The following is a 19,436-nucleotide window of genomic DNA, read 5'->3' on the forward strand; positions in this document are numbered from 1 at the left end:
TTCAGGTCATTGACCAGGTCCTTCCGTGTAGTTCTGGGCTGATTCCTGACCTTTCTCAGAATCATCCTTACTCCACGAGGTGAGAACTTGCATGGAGCCCCAGACCGAGGAAGATTGACAGTGATTTTGTGTTTCTTACATTTTCTAATAATTGCGCCAACAGTTGATTCCCACCAATCTGCTTGCCTATTGTATTGTAGCCCATCCCAGTCTTGTGCAGGTCTACAACTTTGTCCCTGGTGTCCATAGACAGCTCTTTGGTCTTGGCCATGGTGGAGAGGTTGGAGTGTGATTGACTGATTGTGTGGACAGGTGTCTTTTATACAGGTAACGAGTTCAGACAGGTGCAATTAATACAGGTAATGAGTGCAGAGTAGGAGGGCTTCTTAAAGAAAAACAAACAGGTCTGTGAGAGACAGAATTCTTGCTGGTTGGTACTTGATCAAGTACTTATTTTATGCAATAAAATGCAGTTTAATGTAAAAATCATACAATGTGATTTTCTGGTTTTTATTTTTAGATTCTGTCTCTCACAGGTGAAGTGTATCTACCATAGAAATTACAGACCTCTCCATTCTTTGTAAGTAGGAAAACTTGCAAAATCGGCAGTGTATCAAATACTTATTTTCCTCACTGTATTTCATCCTTCTCCTTAGATATAAAATGGTGAGCAAATAATATACTGGAATCATTGTGGTGTATGGACTGTTATATTGATCTTGGTGTATCTCTATCTTTAGTTTTACTTTGCACTTAAAAATACAGATAGAATACAGAATTGCACTGCAGTCCATATAGTTTGTGCTGTATAACGCATCTCATGCCCCTTTCCTCCACTTTGTGTAAGGCCACGTTCACACATTCAGTATTTGGGCAGTATTTTACCAAAATATTTATAAGCAAAAATTAGGAGTGGAACAATCAGAGGAAAAGTATAATAGAAACACGTCACCACTTCTGTATTTCTCACCTACTCCTGGTTTTGGATTACAAACACTGAGGTAAAATACTGACCGAATACTGAACGTGTGCATGTGGCCCCATAAAGGGCGATTTGGTTCTATATAAGGGATGGCAATGGAACATACTGCATATTGTAAAAGTAGGAAATGCGTGTAGTAATTTGAATAAGACCATAAAGGGAACCAGTCAGGAGCCTCATGGCCCCATACACTTCAGAACGAAGCTTTGCCGATTGTTTGGCCATCTAAGCCGTATCTCCCATACACAATGGAGCTCCCTCACTCAACATACTTCTCTGTCAGCGGCTTATCTCCAGGAGAACAAAGCGAAGAGCTGTCCGAAATCGGACATGCCCGATCATCAGTAGGTTGGCACCGCAACACATTACATTCAGCATCGGCTGAACACATCGATGTTGGCGGGAGCGGCCGACATTAGTCCAATGTATGTGAACGGGGGCTTTAGGTTAACAAAGTCAAGACCGCACTGTGTAGGGAAGTAACAAACAAGCTCAACCATACCTTCCTGGTTTCTATGTCTGTTATCTGCAGCGCTAATCAAGCGTCAATCAAGTCCATGGGGGTGGAGCTAGGCAGGCACAGTTGTGATGGCCCCGCCCTCAGTGCACTTGCAGCTTCATATCTTTAAAAATTCTAAATTGATTTTCACAGACATTCATTATCTGTTTTTGGCCAGGGAGGCATGGTGCAGTTTGTCTATTATTACCCTACTAAGATGGTTGTGTGACCCTAAACCTTTTGACTAGTTTCTTTTTTTAAATAATTAGTATTTAGTTTGCTATTTCCACGTAATAATGTAGAAATGTTTAGATCCTGTCATCAGGTCATGGGATTGTCCTGTGCTTCTCATCTCATTGTATATGATTATGTGGACATTTTTCTTTCTCCTTGGAAAATATCCAATAAATTTGAATGTTTAAAAAAAAAAAAAGTGAAGATATGTTTCATTCTGAAGTAAGGAAGGGTCCAGACACGCAGTGTGATGACCTGGCACTGATGGGTATGTGGCCTTTTTTGATTTTCACTCATCCCAAGTACAAAGGGATCCCCTTCGTAGTCCTCCGCAGAAAGTGGCAGCACTTGCATGTATAGAGGGTTGTTGGCCAGACACTGACCAATTACATGTTCATGACATACAATAAGGGAAGGCGACTGTGAGGGCTCCTAACATAAGCCCCCGCATAAATCAGAATTGTCTTAGCCATCTAAATTAGACTACCCCTTTAACATCCATACAAACTGTATACTTTTCTTAATTTTGATCACTGGACCTGTTTTAAACGGAATCTGTCAACAGGATTTCACCCCCAAACTATTTATATGCACATGTAGCTCAATCAAAGACAAGTCCGGCAACACCTTTACATGGCCAATCCGTTCCACCGTTATTGAGAAATCAGTGATTGAAATGATATGCAAATGAGGCTTAAAGAATACTGTAGATCTGAAGCCTCTGACACTCCAGATCTATACCCTGCACATCGGAGGAACAGAATGGCCATTTAAAGGTATTGCTGGACTTGTCTTTAAAAGGCCTACATGCGCATATAAATAGTTTGTGGTGTAAATTCGTGCTGACAGATTCCCTTTAAATGTGAATTCTTACATATAGAGGTTACAGATTCATCATGTTTCTGTTAAAGAGGATATAAGTAGAGCTCCAGGCACTGGAAGGCTAAGTGCAAAATCCTTCCAAGGTGATAATTAAAATCAGTGCTAATGTAACTTGTGACAGTTCTGATTAGAACAAGGCAATTAAAAGTTTCACACAAGTTTGTATATGTATAACTAAGGAAATTAAGGGGTTGGCAATCTAGAACCATTTTGGTGCATTTTGCTGAGACACACCTCATAACATCTAGCTGATTGATCTGTTCTAGATGCAAAAAACATATCTCACTTGCAGCAACATTAGTATCAGATTTACTTCTCAGGTGTTCACAACCAATAAGAGCATGATACATAGATAAAGGGATTGTTTTTACAAATGGAAGAAGTGGTATGGGTGCTTCTTCCCAAGCAAAAGATATATTGTTTTGTAGAAATCTGATGTTTCATTCATAAAATTTCTAGTGCAGAAGCCATATCAATTTGGAAGTTCACTGGGGGTGTCAGTGCCCTAAATTTCTCATGAATGTGGTATCAGATTTTTGGGGACAAGCGCCTACACAGTCATACCAAAAATGTATTTATTTTATTGTAAATCTGAGGGCATCTTTTGAGTGAAACTGTCATTTATGGGAGAACTTGCAGCAGAATGTCTGATATGTCTCTCTGGATTCTCCCTCTTTATTCTCCCTTCCCTCTCCTTAGAATTTTACAAGCAGAAATTGTCATCTGATCCCTCAGTATTTTGAAAATCTATATTCACTGAAGACAGATTTTACCTATGAATTGTGAAAGATCAGTCCGGGAAGAGAAAGAAGCAGATTTTGGTATGGGCTCACCTAGTGAAACAAGCCTAGTAAAATAATTTCTGGAGGCAGAGTTATCTTCCAGGCAGCTTCCTAAAAACGAACGTTCTGAGAAGTTAGTCACGCAAATAGATTTTAACCAGTAAGAAATAGACAAGTACAAGTGCTTCTCACTGAGTTAGAATATCATCAAAAAGTTAATTTATTTCAGTTCTTCAATACAAAAAGTGAAACTCATATATTATATAGAGTTATTACAAACAGAGTGATCTATTTCAAGTGTTTATTTCTGTTAATGTGGATGATTATGGCTTACAGCCAATGAAAACACAAAAGTCATTATCTAAGTAAATTAGAATAATTAACAAACGCCTGCAAAGGCTTCCGAAGCATGTAAAAAGGTCCCTTAGTCTGTTTCAGTAGGCTCCACAATCATGGGGAAGACTGCTGACTTGACAGATGTCCAGAAGGCAGTCATTGACACACTCCACAAGGAGGGTAAGCCACAAAAGGGCATTGCTAAAGAAGCTGACTGTTCACAGAGTGCTGTATCCAAGCATATTTATGGAAAGTTGAGTGGAAGGAAGAAGTGTGGTAGAAAAAGGTGCACAAGCAATCGGGATAACTGCAGCCTTGAAAGGATTGTTAAGAAAAGGCCATTCTTGGGGGAGATTCACAAGGAGTGGACTGCTGCTGGAGTCATTGCTTCAAGAGCCACCACACACAGACGTATCCAGGACATGGGCTACAAGTGTCACATTCCTTGTGTCAAGCCACTCATGACCAATAGACAAAGCCAGAAGCGTCTTACCTGGGCCAAGGAGAAAAAGACCTGGACTGTTGCTCAGTGGTCCAAGGTGATTTCAAATGAAGGTAAATTTTGCATTTAATTTGGAAATCAATGTCTCAGAGTCTGGAGGAAGAGTGGAGAGGCCACAATCCAAGCTGCTTGAGGTCTAGTGTGAAGTTTCCACAATCAGTAATGGTTTGGGGAGCCATGTCATCTTCTGGTGTAGGTCCACTGTGTTTTATCAAGACCAAAGTCAGCGCAGCCGTCTACCAGGAAATTTTAGAGCACTTCATGCTTCTCTCTGCCGACAGGCTTTTTGGAGATGGAAATTTCATTCTCCAGCAGGACTTGGCACCTGTCCACACTGACAAAAGTACCATTACCTGGTTCAAAAACAACAGTATCACTGCGCTTGATTGGCCAGAAAACTCGTCTGACCTTAATCTCATAGAGAATCTATAGGGTATTGTCAAGAGGAAGATGAGAGACACCAGACCCAACAATGCAGATGAGCAGAAGACTGCTATCAAAGCAACCTGGGCTTCCATAACACCTCAGCAGTGCCACAGGCTGATCGCCTCCATGCCACGCCGCATTGATGCAGTAATTGATGCAAAAGGAGCCCGACCAAGTATTGAGTGCATTTACTGAACATACATTTCGGATTTTAAAAACATTTTCAAGCTGTTATAAAGTATTCTAATTTACTGAGATAATGACTTTTGTGTTTTCATTGGCTGTAAGCCATAATCATCAACATTAACAGAAATAAACACTTGAAATAGATCACTGTGTGTAATGACTCTATATAATATGAGTTTCACTTATTGTATTGAAGAACTGAAATAAATTTACTTTTTGATGATATTCTAATTTAGTGAGAAGCACTTGTATATCTGATTGACTCTATTGTATTCTAAGAGTATAAAAAGTCCGGTGATTTAAAATAAGATGGATAACTGCTTGACGACCTTGTAGTGTGCGCTTTGTTGTCTACATGCTGGGAAGAATAAACCACTATCTACCTTTGAACTGAGATGTCTATGTGCCTCCATTGATAGCTGTAGAGATTCTCCCGTGACAGCCAGGTGTAAACAGGATCGAAAAGTTGGTCACTTGCGTTCTGAGAGAGTGGTGTAGACAACACCTAATAAGCTGGACTGAGCTTGGAAATCGCGCTGGTTGTAGAATGGAAGTTAAGAGTATAAATGGAAACTATGACTCACCTCTAGCCAAGTGTCTAAGTGAAGTAGAAGAATTCTTCAGACAAACTTGAGGCAACTTTGGACAATACTACTTTTATACCAAATCACCTGAGTTCTTCCTGAGCCCAAAAATGCCTGGGGTGATGTCAGAAGAATTTGCTGGGTTACCTGAGAAACCCAGAGTGGACTACTGCAAAGAGAGGCGGCCATAGGAAAAGAGAGCAAAGTCCGGCTCTGGAGCCAGGACAGGTGACTGACAGATATATTATTGTTTCTTATCTTCTCTTGTGCTATTGATCTTTGGAAAAAAAATTAAAACAATGTGCATTAGGAGTAAAATATCTTTGCAATTAGCAGCAAATATCAGTTTTCTTTTTTTCCCTCTAATAATTTTTCTCAAATGTGAACATGACCATAAAAACCAGAACCTCTGTTGATGATCTGTCCAGAGGGACATGTGACCAATTCAACCAACCACTGATTGTACCACTGACACATTAGTCCAATGACTCTGCAAACAGTGACTGACTGCAGCACTCACATGTCCGTCCAAACCAAGCCGGAATAACAGAGAATGGTGGGGGATAGAAACGTGTATATTACTTATTATTTTACAGCATTCTGAGAGCTTTTTTCAAAAAAAAAAAATATCTATTTATATTTGTTGCCGCCAATTTTTTTTAAGTTCTTAAAGTAAAGTTTTATATTGTTTCTGCTAAGTGTTTAGCCCATTTAACACACATAATCTAGAATAGGGGCATGGACCAAATACATTAGCTCGTTAACTTCTTTTCCCTCTTTGATATTTCTGCACGCTCCTAAATTTAAGTATTTTAAAAGGGAACTATATAGAAACTGGGAACTGAAAATATATGAAAACTCTTATTGACCACTGCTTCTGTATTCTAGAGATTGCTGGGTCATTGATGATGTGACTGGGATCCACAGCAGAGAAGGACGGGGTGGCATATTTCCATAAATTGGTGCAGTGCTAGGCTGCAATTTTATCCTGTATATAGGTTTTGTTCCCTTCTTCTGTTTGATGTTATTTGTCGGTCACACTAGGGGGCACCAGAGATCCGTCATGTCACATTTTCTAGAGAATATAAAATTATATAAATCCTGACTTTTATGTGAATAGTTTCCTTGATTTCCTTGATGTTCTCTTCTTATGTCACTTATTATATATCAAAGTGAAGTTTACAAACAGAGATAGTAATTAATTTGACAATATTCATATATTTATCCCTTGCCTTAAAGGGGCTCCTCGGCAGTAGTATAAATAAAGTCAATTGAAGTGAGTGCTTGATGCACTAGAAGTTTAAAATAATTATTATTATAGTCCCAAGATGGTGCAATGTCTTTCCATCCATCCATCCAACACACACACACACACACACACACACACACACACACACACACACACACACACACGAGTTGTACAAATGTTATACAGATAATAAATATATCCAAAAGTAAAAAAAAAAACAGCAAGTGATGCCAGTGATTAACTGCAGCGGTCACATTACAGTATGTCATTACATGCAGGATGTAGACCAGGGATGTCAAACTTAAACACACAGAGAGCCAAAATGAAAAACTTGGAAAAAGTAGTTGGCCAATCAGTATACAGTATAATGGGCCCCACAAAGTCCTCCATACAGAATGGGCGCACATAGGGGTGGCGGTTCTGGTGTCGCGTGCCAAATATAACCACCCTTTGGGTCAGATTTGGCCCACGTGCCGGAGTTTGACAATTATGAGGTAGACAAAGACCAGCAGCAGGACCACCGCATTATCTGTATTGAAAGCAGCAAGAAAGTTAAAGGCACGCCAGCATTTTTTTTTTATCTAAAATGATCGGAATCATTTCGCTAACATAATATTATCAGATTATAGCAGGTCATTTGTAGCATCGGCGTCTCTGCCCCCTGCCAGGCAGAGACGCCGTCCCCTTACCGCCGCGGTCCTGCTCCGGCGTCTTCCGGCCTCCCTACTGCTGGTGCACGCAGCTTCCCCGGCACTGTGCTTAGGGCGCGTGCTCCCTCTCTCTTAAAGGGGCCGCGCGCGCCGTCCTAAAAAGTCCCCGACCAATGACCGGAGGACTTTCTCTATAAAAGTCACCTCCTCCAATATGGAGGTGCCCGTGCAAGGTTGTTGCTTTGTTATTCTTACTTTGCTTCAGCCCTCAGGTCCTCTGCAAGTCAGTCCTGTCCATCAGTCTGTTCTTCAGTTCAGTCCGCCAGTATGACTACTTTCCAGCCCGACAGTCTGCCTACAGTCCAGTGCACCAGTCTGTCTATGGGCTCTGCCCGCCTGCTCACCTGGAGGAACCTGCCTGTTACCTGCTGTCCCCGCCAGCCTGCTTACCTGGAAGCACCTGCCTGTCACCTGCCTTGCCCACCCGCCTGCTTACCTGGAAGCACCTGCCTGTTACCTGCCGTGCCTGCTTACCTGGAAGCACCTGCCTGTTACCTGTTGTGCCCGCCAGCTTGCCTACCCGGAGCACCTGTCTGGCTATCAGCCGAATCAGCCTGCCTAACTACCTGGACCACCCGTCAGCATGCCTGCCGTGCTCTTCCGCTGTACCGGTCAGTTCCTGCCTTCTGACCCATGGGAGTCACCTGCTCTCATACAAGGTCGGTCCCAGAGTGGCACCTGGTCCCTCTGCTTGGTTCCTCCCTGTTTCATGGAGTCTACTGAGCCGCCTTGCGACCGTGGTCAGGCCGAGTAGATACTTAGTCACGCCCATCTGGTCCCTCCTTGCACCGCAGCACAGAGGTTCCACCACCCGGATCCATAACACTTTGCACGGGCCATGGAACCCGGTGGCTCCCAGGCTCCTTTCTGACCTGTACCAGGAGGTTTCTCGTCAGAGATCCCAACAGGAAACTATCCTGACCTACCTGCGGTCTGTCAACTCCCACCTGGACATGCTGTCCATCCCACCTGTGTCCGTCTCGAGCCGAGCGGCACCCGCTCCGGCGGCGCCTCAGCCTACTAGTGTCATGACATCCTGCCCTGGTCCCCAGCTCTCTACACCTCCACGTTTTGGTGGTGACTCAGTCTTATGTTGGGGTTTTCTAAACCAGTGCACGCTGCACTTTGAACTCCTGGCACATCAGTTTCCCTCCGACCAGGCCAAGGTGGCGTTCATCATGTCTCACCTCACCGGGGAAGCATTGGCATGGCTAAACCCTCTATGGGAGAGAGGGGATCCCCTGGTGTCCGATCTTCCGGCTCTCCTCACTGCCTTCCAGAAGGTCTTCGATGAGCCCGGACGAAAGACTTCTACTGCCTCCTCTCTTCTCCATTTATGCCAAGGGAGTCTCACTGTGGGCTAGTATGCCATACAGTTCCGTACCCTCGCTTCTGAGCTTGCCTGGAACAATGAGGCCCTGTTGTCCACCTTCTGGGAGGGCCTTTCCGGTCGGATCAAGGATGAGCTAGCCGGTTGTGACATCCCTTCCACTCTGGACGACCTGGTGTCACTAGCTACCTGGATTGACATCCGTTTCCAGGAACGAGTTAAGGAGACTACACGGGAGAGAAGATTTCCTCGTCTCGCTCCTGTATTCCAGAAACCTGCCTCCCAACCAGAAAATCCCCGGTCACGATTGCCCGAACCCATGCAAATTGACCAGACCAAGATGGTCAAGTCTCGCCAAGAGACACGCCGAGCCGGGGGGAGCTGCTTCTACTGTGGCAGTAAGGAGCATCTGATCCGTTCCTGTCCGGTGAAGCCGGGAAACTCCAGTGTCTAGGACCGCTCGGAGAGGTCGTCCTAGGCAAGAGTAAATCCTCTCCGTCCTTGACTCTATCCGTTTCTAATTCCAGTGGTGAAACCTGCTTCTTTGAGACCGCCCACCTGGATTCCGGAGCCGCTGGGAATCTCATTTCTCGGGCCCTTGTGGAGCGGTATCAGATTCCTACCAAACGTCTGGCCGAACCATTGGCAGTTGCTTCCATGGATGGGAGACTCCTTCCGGAGACCATCTTGCTCGTCACAGAGCCAGTAACCCTACAAGTGGGAATGCTGCACTCGGAGAGGATCTCCTTTCATGTGCTATCCGGACTCTCTCGCTCCCTGTTGCTAGGTCTACCCTGGCTACAGAGACATGAACCCGTCCTGAATTGGCGATCTGGTGAGGTGCTCCGTTGGGGGTAGGATTGCCATGAGACCTGCCTGGTTCCGGTTCATCCGGCTCGACCTCCGTCTTCTCCGGCTAATCTACCTGGTCTGCCGACACCCTACTGGTCCTATGCGGACGTCTTTGACAAGAAAGAGGCTGAGACTACCACCCCATAGGCCATATGATTGCCCAATCGACCTGGTACCCGGTAAATCTCCTCCCCGCGGGCGTATCTACCCCTTGTCGCTGGCTGAGACCCGGGCCATGTCTGAGTACATTGAGGAGAATCTTGCTAGGGGATTCATTCAGAAATCTACTTCCCCGGCCGGAGCAGGATTCTTCTTCGTTAAAAAGAAACACGGCTCACTACGACAGTGTATCGACTACAGGGGCCTAAACCAGATTACCATCAAGAATAAGTACCCCCTGCCTCTCATCTCGGAGCTGTTTGACCGCCTTAAGGGCGCGAGGATCTTCACCAAGCTCGATCTTCGTGGGGCGTTCAATTTGGTCCGGATCCACCAGGGAGACGAGTGGAAGACTGCATTCAACACCCGGGACGGTCACTATGAATACCGCGTGATGCCCTTTGGTCTCTGTAATGCTCCAGCCGTCTTCCAGGAGCTGGTTAACGACATCTTCTGAGATCTCTTGTATTCTTGCGTAGTGGTGTACCTGGATGATATCTTGGTCTTCTCTCCGGATCTGCCCACACACCGGAGGAATGTTCATCATGTTCTGCTAAGGCTCTGGAAGCACCTGCCTGTTACCTGCCGTGCCCGCTTGCCTGCTTACCTGGAAACACCTGCCTGTTACCTGTTGTGCCCGCCAGTTTGCCTACCCAGAGCACCTGTCTGGCTATCAGCCGAATCAGCCTGCCTGACTACCTGGACCACCCGTCAGCCTGCCTGCCGTGCTCTTCCGCTGTATCGGTCAGTTCCTTCCTTCTGACTCATGGGAGTCACCTGCTCTCATACAAGGTCGGCCCCAGAGTGGCACCTGGTCCCTCTGCTAGGTCCCTCCCTGGTTCACGGAGTCGACTGAGCCGCCTTGCGACCTTGGTCAGGCTGAGTAGATACTTAGTCACGCCCTTCTGGTCCCTCCTTGCACCGTAGCACAGAGGTTCCACCACCCGGATCCGTAACATCATTTACTGGCCAAGCTTCTTAAATTTCCGTATTGGCAGTGTCACGCAAGGTGTGAGAAAGACTAAGTGCAACACAAAGGGAAGAGGGGATTTAGGATCTCCCTGCAGCAGTGAGATCACCATTCCCACCCATTGCTCCTCACTTCCGGGGGAGTAAAGACGAAGTTTAAAGTACAGTTTGCAGGCCTCCTTGAACACAAAAAAACCTGTCCCTACCACCTGAAAACATGTCCTGGAGGGCAACCTTGGGTTGAGGCTGGACGGGCCTACCTGCAGAGACCCCCATATTAGCGACCTGTAGCCGCTGATGCTGTTGCTGAACCTCACAACGGAGGTCATTCACCTCCAGAGACAGACGGCGCCGCCGCTCTGCGAGCTCTGAAACTGAACCCATACCAAGGGAGACAGGAAAAAAAATCATGCCCGAAAAAAAAAACACAAACTCAAGTGTCAGGTTTTTTTTCTTCAAAATGTGCATGGCTGGTGATAATGTCACGCAAGGTGTGGGAAAGACTAAGTGCAACACGAGGGGAAGGGAGCCCAGACACTATGGAAAGGGGTGTGGAGACCTGGGCTGATCTGCTATCACCCTGTCAGCCCTAACATCCCTATATTGGTTCCTCACCAATCGCCGCACAGGAACCTAAACCCTGTATTTCCCTAGAGCTTGGCCCTGGATAGGGAAGGGGGGGGGATGAGTACTAGACAGTCCCCACTAACAACTAAAGACAACAAGGGAGACAAACACGTGGGAAAGTAACTTAGCTTGAGCCGACTTCAGAGACATTACACCACAGAGGAAGTGGACAGACTGCAGTAGCTCCAAGCCTTCACAAGGGAATGTGTGAATCTCACCAGCGCCTCCCTGCAGCAAACGGAAAGTATTTAAACACCCAGGCCTGGGTGTCAATTAGGAGGGAGGTAGCCGCTGGGTCCTAGAGTGATACAGATCTAAGAAGGCGTCTGTAATGCCAAACGAAGAGATCTTCTGCAACCAACTGCAGGTAGACTGTCTGTCACATCTGACACACCTGTGACAGTACCCCCCTCTACGAGTGGCCTCAGGACCAGGTTTCTCAGGATAAGAGAGGTGGAATGAATGAATCAACCTGGGAGCATTCACTTCTGATGTTGAAACCCACATCCTCTCTTCTGGACCATAACCCTTCCAATTCACCAAGTATTGTAGGGAATGACAACGGAGACGAGAATCTACAATCCTCGAAATCTGAAACACCAAATTACCATCAACCATTATTGGGGGCGGCGGTAGGGGTGATGTCTCAAGAGGTTCCACATATTTCTTGAGTAAGGACCTGTGGAAAACATTGTGGACCTTAAGGGCCTAAGGAAGCTCAAGATAAAACGTTGCTGGTTAATGACTGCAGTTATTTTATAGGGACCAATAAACCTAGTTCCCAGCTTCCAAGAAGGGACTTTCAACTTGATATTCCTGGTAGACAACCACACAAAGTCGTTCACAATCAGGTCCGGACCTGGCAAGCGTTTTCTGTCAGCCATACGCTTATACCTGTATCCCATGATCTTCAAATTACTCAGAACCCTGCGCCACACCGAGGAGAGCGACGAAGCAAAACGTTCCTCCTCAGGAACTCCCGATGCTCCTCCCCCACTAAAGGTACAAAACTGTGGATGGTAACCGTATGCACCAAAGAACAGTGACCTGCCATTGGATTCTTGACAATGATTATTAATGGCAAATTCTGCCTGCGGTAAGTAGGATGCCCAATCCTCCTGATTTTCAGAGACGAAATGCCTGAGGTAGGTCTCCAAATTCTGATTGACGCGCTCGGTCTGTCCATTCGACTGAGGGTGGAAGGCAGAGTAAAAGGACAGCTGCACCCCCAGTCGAGAGCAGAATGCTTTACAGAACTTGGAACCAATCTGACACCACATCGGAGGGAACCCCGTGAAGCTTCACAACCTCATTTATAAACACCTGAGCAAGTGTTTTGGCATTTGGAAGTGCGGGTAATGCGATGAAGTGAACTATTTTACTGAACCTATCTACAACTACCAAAACCACCTTTTGCCTGCAGAAACTGGTAGGTCGGTAATAAAATCCTGCTAGAGATAGGTAGCGGAAAAAGAGTACCAGATGGACGGGTATGCAAAACTTTAGAACGCGCGCAAATACTACAAGCAGATATATGTTCAATCACATTCCGATGCAACCCCAGCTACCAAAAATGACGAGAGAGGAGGTCCGCGGTTGCCTTACCACCTGGATGACCAGCAAGCACAGAGTTGTGATATTCCTTAATTACTTTTTGCGGTGCAGATTAGATGGTACAAATTACCTTCCTGAATGGCAGGAGGCAGTGGCGTGACCCTGAGCCTCCAACACCTCACCCTCTAGTTCAGGTTACAATGCCGAAATGACTACCCCTTCTGTAATATCGGGGCAGGGTTCTCATGGTCACCACCACCAGGGAAGCTCCAGGACAAAGCATCAGCCTTGACATTTTTGACCACTGGACGAAAAGTGACAACAAAATTGAACCCATACCAAGGGAGAAAGGCAAAAAAAAACACACAAACCCAAGTGTCATTTTTTTTTTTCTCAAAATGTGCACGGCGACATGACAATGTCACGCAAGATGTGGGAAAGACTAAGTGCAACACGAAGGGAAGAGGGGAAGGGAGCCCAGACACTAGGAGAAGGGGGAGTGGAGACCTCCTAGGCTAATCTGATGTCTCCCTGTCACCTCTAATGTCCCTATATTGGTTCCTTACCAATCACTGCACAGGAACCTAAACCCTGTATTTCCTTAGAGCGTGGCCCTGGATAGGGAAGGGAGGGTGAGCACTAGTCAGTCTCCACTAACAACTAAAGACAATAAGGGAGACAAACACGGGAAAAAGTAACTTAGCTTCAGCCGACTTCAGAGAGATTACACCACACGGCCTCCTAGCACCAGAGAGGAAGTAAACAGAGTGCACTAGCTCCAAGTCTTCACAAGGGAACATGTGAATCTCACCGGCGCGTCCCTGTAGCATACATTTAAAATCGTATAGACGTTTACCAATACCTATAGGCATAAATACACATCAATTAAACAAACAATGTAACATTGTCTGTTTAATTTACGTGTATTTGTGCCTATAGGTATTGGTAAACGTCTATATGATTTTATATGGTATTATTAAAAGTTATATTTTATGATAAGACTCGCCTTATGCTGATAACTGCGTTTTACAGTACCAGACAAGTCTATGAGATTTCAGAAATCTCATGCACACAGATTGTTTTTTGTGTCATCAGTATTTTGTGCTTTGCATGTTTTTTTGCACAATAGAGCATGTCACTTCTTTCAGCGTTTTTTCAGCATTTTTCACCCACTGAAAGTAATAGGTAGTGAAAAACGCTGAAAAAACGCCTAGTATGAACATAGCTATCAGCTTTTGCTGCATTTTAGTGGAAAAATGCAGTATGTGAAACTCATTTATTTTTGTGATTTTTCCCAAGTGTACCATCTTGTCTTGGTTACCTGAGATGGCAGTTTGGATTAGGACAGTCTAATTAAATTAGTGATGCATATCCAGTAAACATTGGCTGAGCTAGGTGTGATATTCAACAATAACTGTGGCCCAAGAAGGTGTGAAATTGAACAATCCCTGAGCAACTCAATGGTAGACCATAGTGTGAAAGTAAATAGTGTCCTACAAACTCAATGCACTGTCAGTGTTTTAGTTAAACTATTCCTGAACAATTCACCTCCCCCACTGTTACATTTGTAATTCTGGTTAATATGGTTTCATATATGTCTTGCATTGGTGACCTGTGTGTTCATGCTTCTATGATGGAAGCAAAGCTGAACTTTGAGATTCTGAAAAACGCACCAAAACTTGTGTTTTTGCCTCTTCTTTCCTGCCAAGAGATTAGGTTTTGCTGCAGAAAAAAAACGCTGAAAAAGCGCCTAGTGGGAACATAGCCTTATAGTTTGGACAACTCTTTCCCACATAGATGATCGGGCAATGATTAGCTAATCAGCTGTTATTGCTAAGTGAAAAGGGCCAGTAATGAAAAAAAATGTCTCTGTACAATCAGTGGAGATCAGTACTTCTGGGATTAGTAGGACGTGCATGTTTTATTTTTTATTTTTAAGTATATTGGGTGTTTTTTTTTAACCCCTTTACAACCCAAGGTGGTTTACACGTTAATGACCAGGCCAATTTTTACAATTCTGACCACTGTCACTTTATGAGGTAATTACTCTGGAACGCTTCAACGGATCCCCCTGATTCTGAGACTGTTTTTTTGTGACATATTGTACTTCATGATTGTGGTAAAATTTCTTCGATATCACTTGCGTTTATTTGTGAAAAAAACGTAAATTTGGCGAAAATTTAGAAAATTTTGCAATTTTCAAAATTTGAATTTTTATGCCCTTAAATCAGAGAGATATGTCACACAAAAGAGTTAATAAATAACATTTCCCACATGTCTACTTTACATCAGCACAATTTTGGAACCAAAATTTTTTTTTGTTAGGGAGCTATAAGGGTTAAAAGTTGACCAGCGATTTCTCATTTTTCCAACAAAATTTACAAAACCATTTTTTTAAGGACCACATCAAATTTGAAGTCACTTTGAGGGGTCTTTATGACAGAAAAAACCCAAACGTGACACCATTCTAAAAACTGCACCCCTCAAGGTGCTCAAAACCACATTAAAAAACTTTATTAACCCTTCAGGTGCTTCACAGGAATTTTTGGAATGTGGAAGAAAAAAATGAACATTTAACTTTTTTCACAAAAATGTTACTTTAGACCCAATTTTTTTTTATTTTCGCAGGGGTAACAGGAAAAAATGGACCCCAATATTTGTTGTGCAATTTCCCCTGAGCACGCAGATACCCCATATGTGGGGAAAAAACAATGTTTGGGCGCACGGCACAGTTCGGAAGGGAAGGAGCGCCATTTGACTTTTTGAATGTAAAATTTGCTTGAACAATTAGCGGACACCATGTTGTGTTTGGAGAGCCCTTGATGTGCCTAAATAGTGGAAACCCCCCACAATTGACATCGTCTTAGAAACTAGACCCCTCAGGGAATTTATCTAGATGTGTGGTGAGCACCTTGAACACCCAGGTGCTTCACAGAAGTTTATAACATTGAGCCGTAAAAATAAAATTTTCACATTTTTCCCACAAATATGTTTTTCAGCCCCCAATTTTGCATTTTCATAAGGGTAACAGGAGAAATTGCACCATCCAGTTTGTTGTGCAATTTCTCCTGAGTAAGCAGATACCCCATATGTGGGGGAAAAACACTGTTTAGGCGCACGGCAGGGTACGAAAGGGAAGGAGCACCTTTTGACTTTTTGATTGTAAAATTAGCTTGAATAATTAGCAGACGCCATGTTGCATTTGGATGTGCCTAAACAGTGGAAACCCCCCACAAGTGACACAATTTTGGAAACTAGACCCCTCAGGGAACTTATCTAGATGTGTGGTGATCACCCTGAACCCCCAAGTGTTTTACAGAAGTTTATAACATGGAGCCGTGAAAATAAAAAAATCAAACTTTTTCCACAAAAATTATGTTTTAGCCCCATTTTTTTTATTTTCACAAGAGTAAGAGGAGAAAATGGACCCCAAAAACTTTTGTGCAATTTCTCCTGAGTACGCCAATATCCCATATGTGGAGGAAATACAGTGTTTGGGCGCAGGTCAGAGTTCAGAAGGGAAGGAGCACTGTGTGACTTTTTGAACGCAAAATTGTCTGGAATCGAGAGCGGACGCCATGTCGCGTTTGGAGAGCCCCTGATGTGCCTAAATAGTGGAAACCCCCCACAAGTGACCCAATTTTGGAAACTACACCCCTCAAGGATTTTATCAAGGGGTATAGTGAACATTTTGAACACAGAGGTACGACACAGAATTTGATAACATTAGGTCATCATATTGAATAAGTTGTCATTAGTCTTGAGCGCAAGTGCTCGCTACTTGAGTTTGCATCGGGTACTCCGGTATGCACCATGTATCGCGCGTGCTTTAGCGACATGCTCGAGTCCCCGCCCGCATGTTTCACGGTTATTAGACACCCAAAAAAAACATGCGGGGATCGCTCGTGCATGGCATCCGCGATACTCAGTGCATACCTGTCACGCTGTCTCTGTATACTGGAGGTAGGGGGCCTAAGCTGACCCTAAGCTGGGGCCCTGACTAATCCCTCAACCTGGAGGTACTGTTAAAGGTACAGAGGTCCAGGCCGCCAGCGTAACCCCTACCTCCTGAGGATCCCTGCACCTAAGTAATCTAGTCCTGAGAAGGACCCCGATCACAACAAAAGGGGACAAGTAATAATATGCCCACACACAGTACTTAGACGAACGAGACAGTACAAGGGAAAAACCAAAACCACCTTGCATACAAAAACTACACAACTACAACAGAGGGAACACCAACGGGAAAGGAGATAAATGATAAAGCGAGGAAGGGAAAAAACTCTCCGAATACACTTATCTCTGAAACTCCAAATACCACGATCCGCTCTGTTAGTCTGCATGAAATGCTTTCACCGACACTTCCCTAACAGACCAGCAGGCATTTGAAGGAGTCTCACTACAGCAGCATTGATTGCAGCTGGGCGAGGCTGGACCTCGTCTAGCACAGAGAGAGAGAGAATTAACTCCCTCACTGCCGAAAAACACAAAGCACCAAAAAGTCAGCTGCGAGAAGTCAGGCTGTGTAATCGTGACGATCTTCGTGGCGACACACCCGTGACAGTACCCCCCCTTCTACGAGGGGCCTCCGGACCCTCAGGGCCAGGTTTATCCGGGTGAGTCGTGTGGAAGGCCCGAACTAATCGGTCTGCGTTAATATCCGACGCAGGAACCCACATCCTCTCCTCAGGACCATACCCCTTCCAATGAACCAAGTACTGAAGGGACCGGCGATTAAAGCGTGAATCAATGACCCTCGATACCTGGAACTCCAAGTTACCCTTGACCACCACTGGAGGGGGAGGTAAAGGTGACGGTACCACCGGCGCCACATACCTCTTAAGCAATGATCTGTGGAACACGTTGTGAATTTTAAACGTAGGGGGGAGGTCAAGACAGAATGCCACCGGATTAATAATAGAACTGATTCTGTACGGCCCGATGAACCTGGGACCCAGTTTCCAGGAGGGAACCTTAAGTTTTATATTCCTGGTAGACAACCATACCCGATCGTTCACACTTAGGTCCGGACCAGACACTCTCTTCCTATCAGCCATACGTTTGTATCGGTTCCCCATAGTATTCAGATTCTTCAGCACCCCTCTCCATACTGAAGCGAGTGATGAGGAAAATCGTTCCTCCTCAGGAACCCCCGAAGAGCCCCCCCTACTGAAAGTACAAAACTGGGGGTGAAAACCATATGCCCCAAAAAACGGGGACTTACCAGTGGACTCGCTCCGCCTATTATTAAGAGCAAACTCTGCCAGAGGTAAGAAAGAAGCCCAGTCCTCCCGGTTCTCTGACACAAAACACCGGAGATATGTCTCCAAGCTCTGGTTCATACGTTCCGTCTGACCATTGGTCTGAGGATGAAAAGCCGATGAGAACAACAAATGCATCCCCCGCCGTGCACAAAACGCCTTCCAGAACTTGGACACAAACTGAGACCCCCGATCAGACACCACCTAGGAGGGTACCCCGTGAAGCCTCACAATCTCCCCAATGAACACCTGCGCAAGAGTTTTAGCATTAGGGAGAGCCGGAAGAGCGATAAAATGTGCCATCTTGCTGAACCTGTCCACTACAACGAGTATGACCTTTTTACCCGAAGACGGAGGGAGGTCCGTAATAAAGTCCATAGACAGATGAGTCCAAGGACGCTCCGGGATCTTCAAAGGTAAGAGGGCCCCAGACGGACGGGTATGTGAGGTCTTAGAGCGCGCACAAACCCCACAGGACGCGACAAAAGTTACCACCTCCTTATGTAAGTTAGGCCACCAAAACCGACGCGAGAGGAGGTCCACAGTTGCTCTACTCCCCGGGTGTCCTGCAAAAACTGAGTTATGGTGTGCCTCGATCACCTTTTGTCACAACTGATCTGGAACAAACAGTCTCCCCGGAGGTCCAACAGGGGCGTCCCCCTGAGCCTCCAATACCTCCTCCTCCAGCTCAGAGCATACTGCCGAAACCACCACCCCCTCCTGAAGGATAGAAATCGGGTCGTCCGTATTCCCGGCCCCAGGGAAACTACGAGATAAGGCATCCGCCTTTACATTTTTTGACCCAGGACGATATGTAACGACAAAATTAAACCTGGTAAAAAACAATGACCACCTAGCTTGTCTGGGATTCAGACGTTTCGCGGACTCCAGATATAGCAGGTTCTTGTGATCGGTGATGACGGTGACCGGATGGACTGCCCCCTCCAAAAAATGGCGCCACTCCTCAAAAGCTAACTTAATGGCCAAGAGTTCCCTATTGCCGACATCGTAATTCCTCTCAGCGGACGACAATTTTTTAGAGAAAAAGGCGCACGGATGCCACTTACCAGGGGACGAACCTTGTGACAATACTGCTCCCACCCCTACCTCGGAAGCGTCTACCTCTACAATGAATGGCTGTGATGCATCAGGTTGAATGAGTATGGGTGCCGAGGCAAAACATTTTTTCAAGGAGGAGAATGCTTGACAAGCCTTGTCAGACCACCTAGAAAAATCCGTCCCCTTTTTAGTCATGTCTGTGAGAGGCTTAACCATGGACGAGAAATTACGAATGAACTTCCGGTAATAATTA

This window comes from Phyllobates terribilis, unplaced genomic scaffold (genome assembly GCF_046119375.1).
Source record: "Phyllobates terribilis strain yellow unplaced genomic scaffold, ASM4611937v1 Scaffold_2__4_contigs__length_985480577, whole genome shotgun sequence".
Classification (NCBI taxonomy): domain Eukaryota; kingdom Metazoa; phylum Chordata; class Amphibia; order Anura; family Dendrobatidae; genus Phyllobates; species Phyllobates terribilis.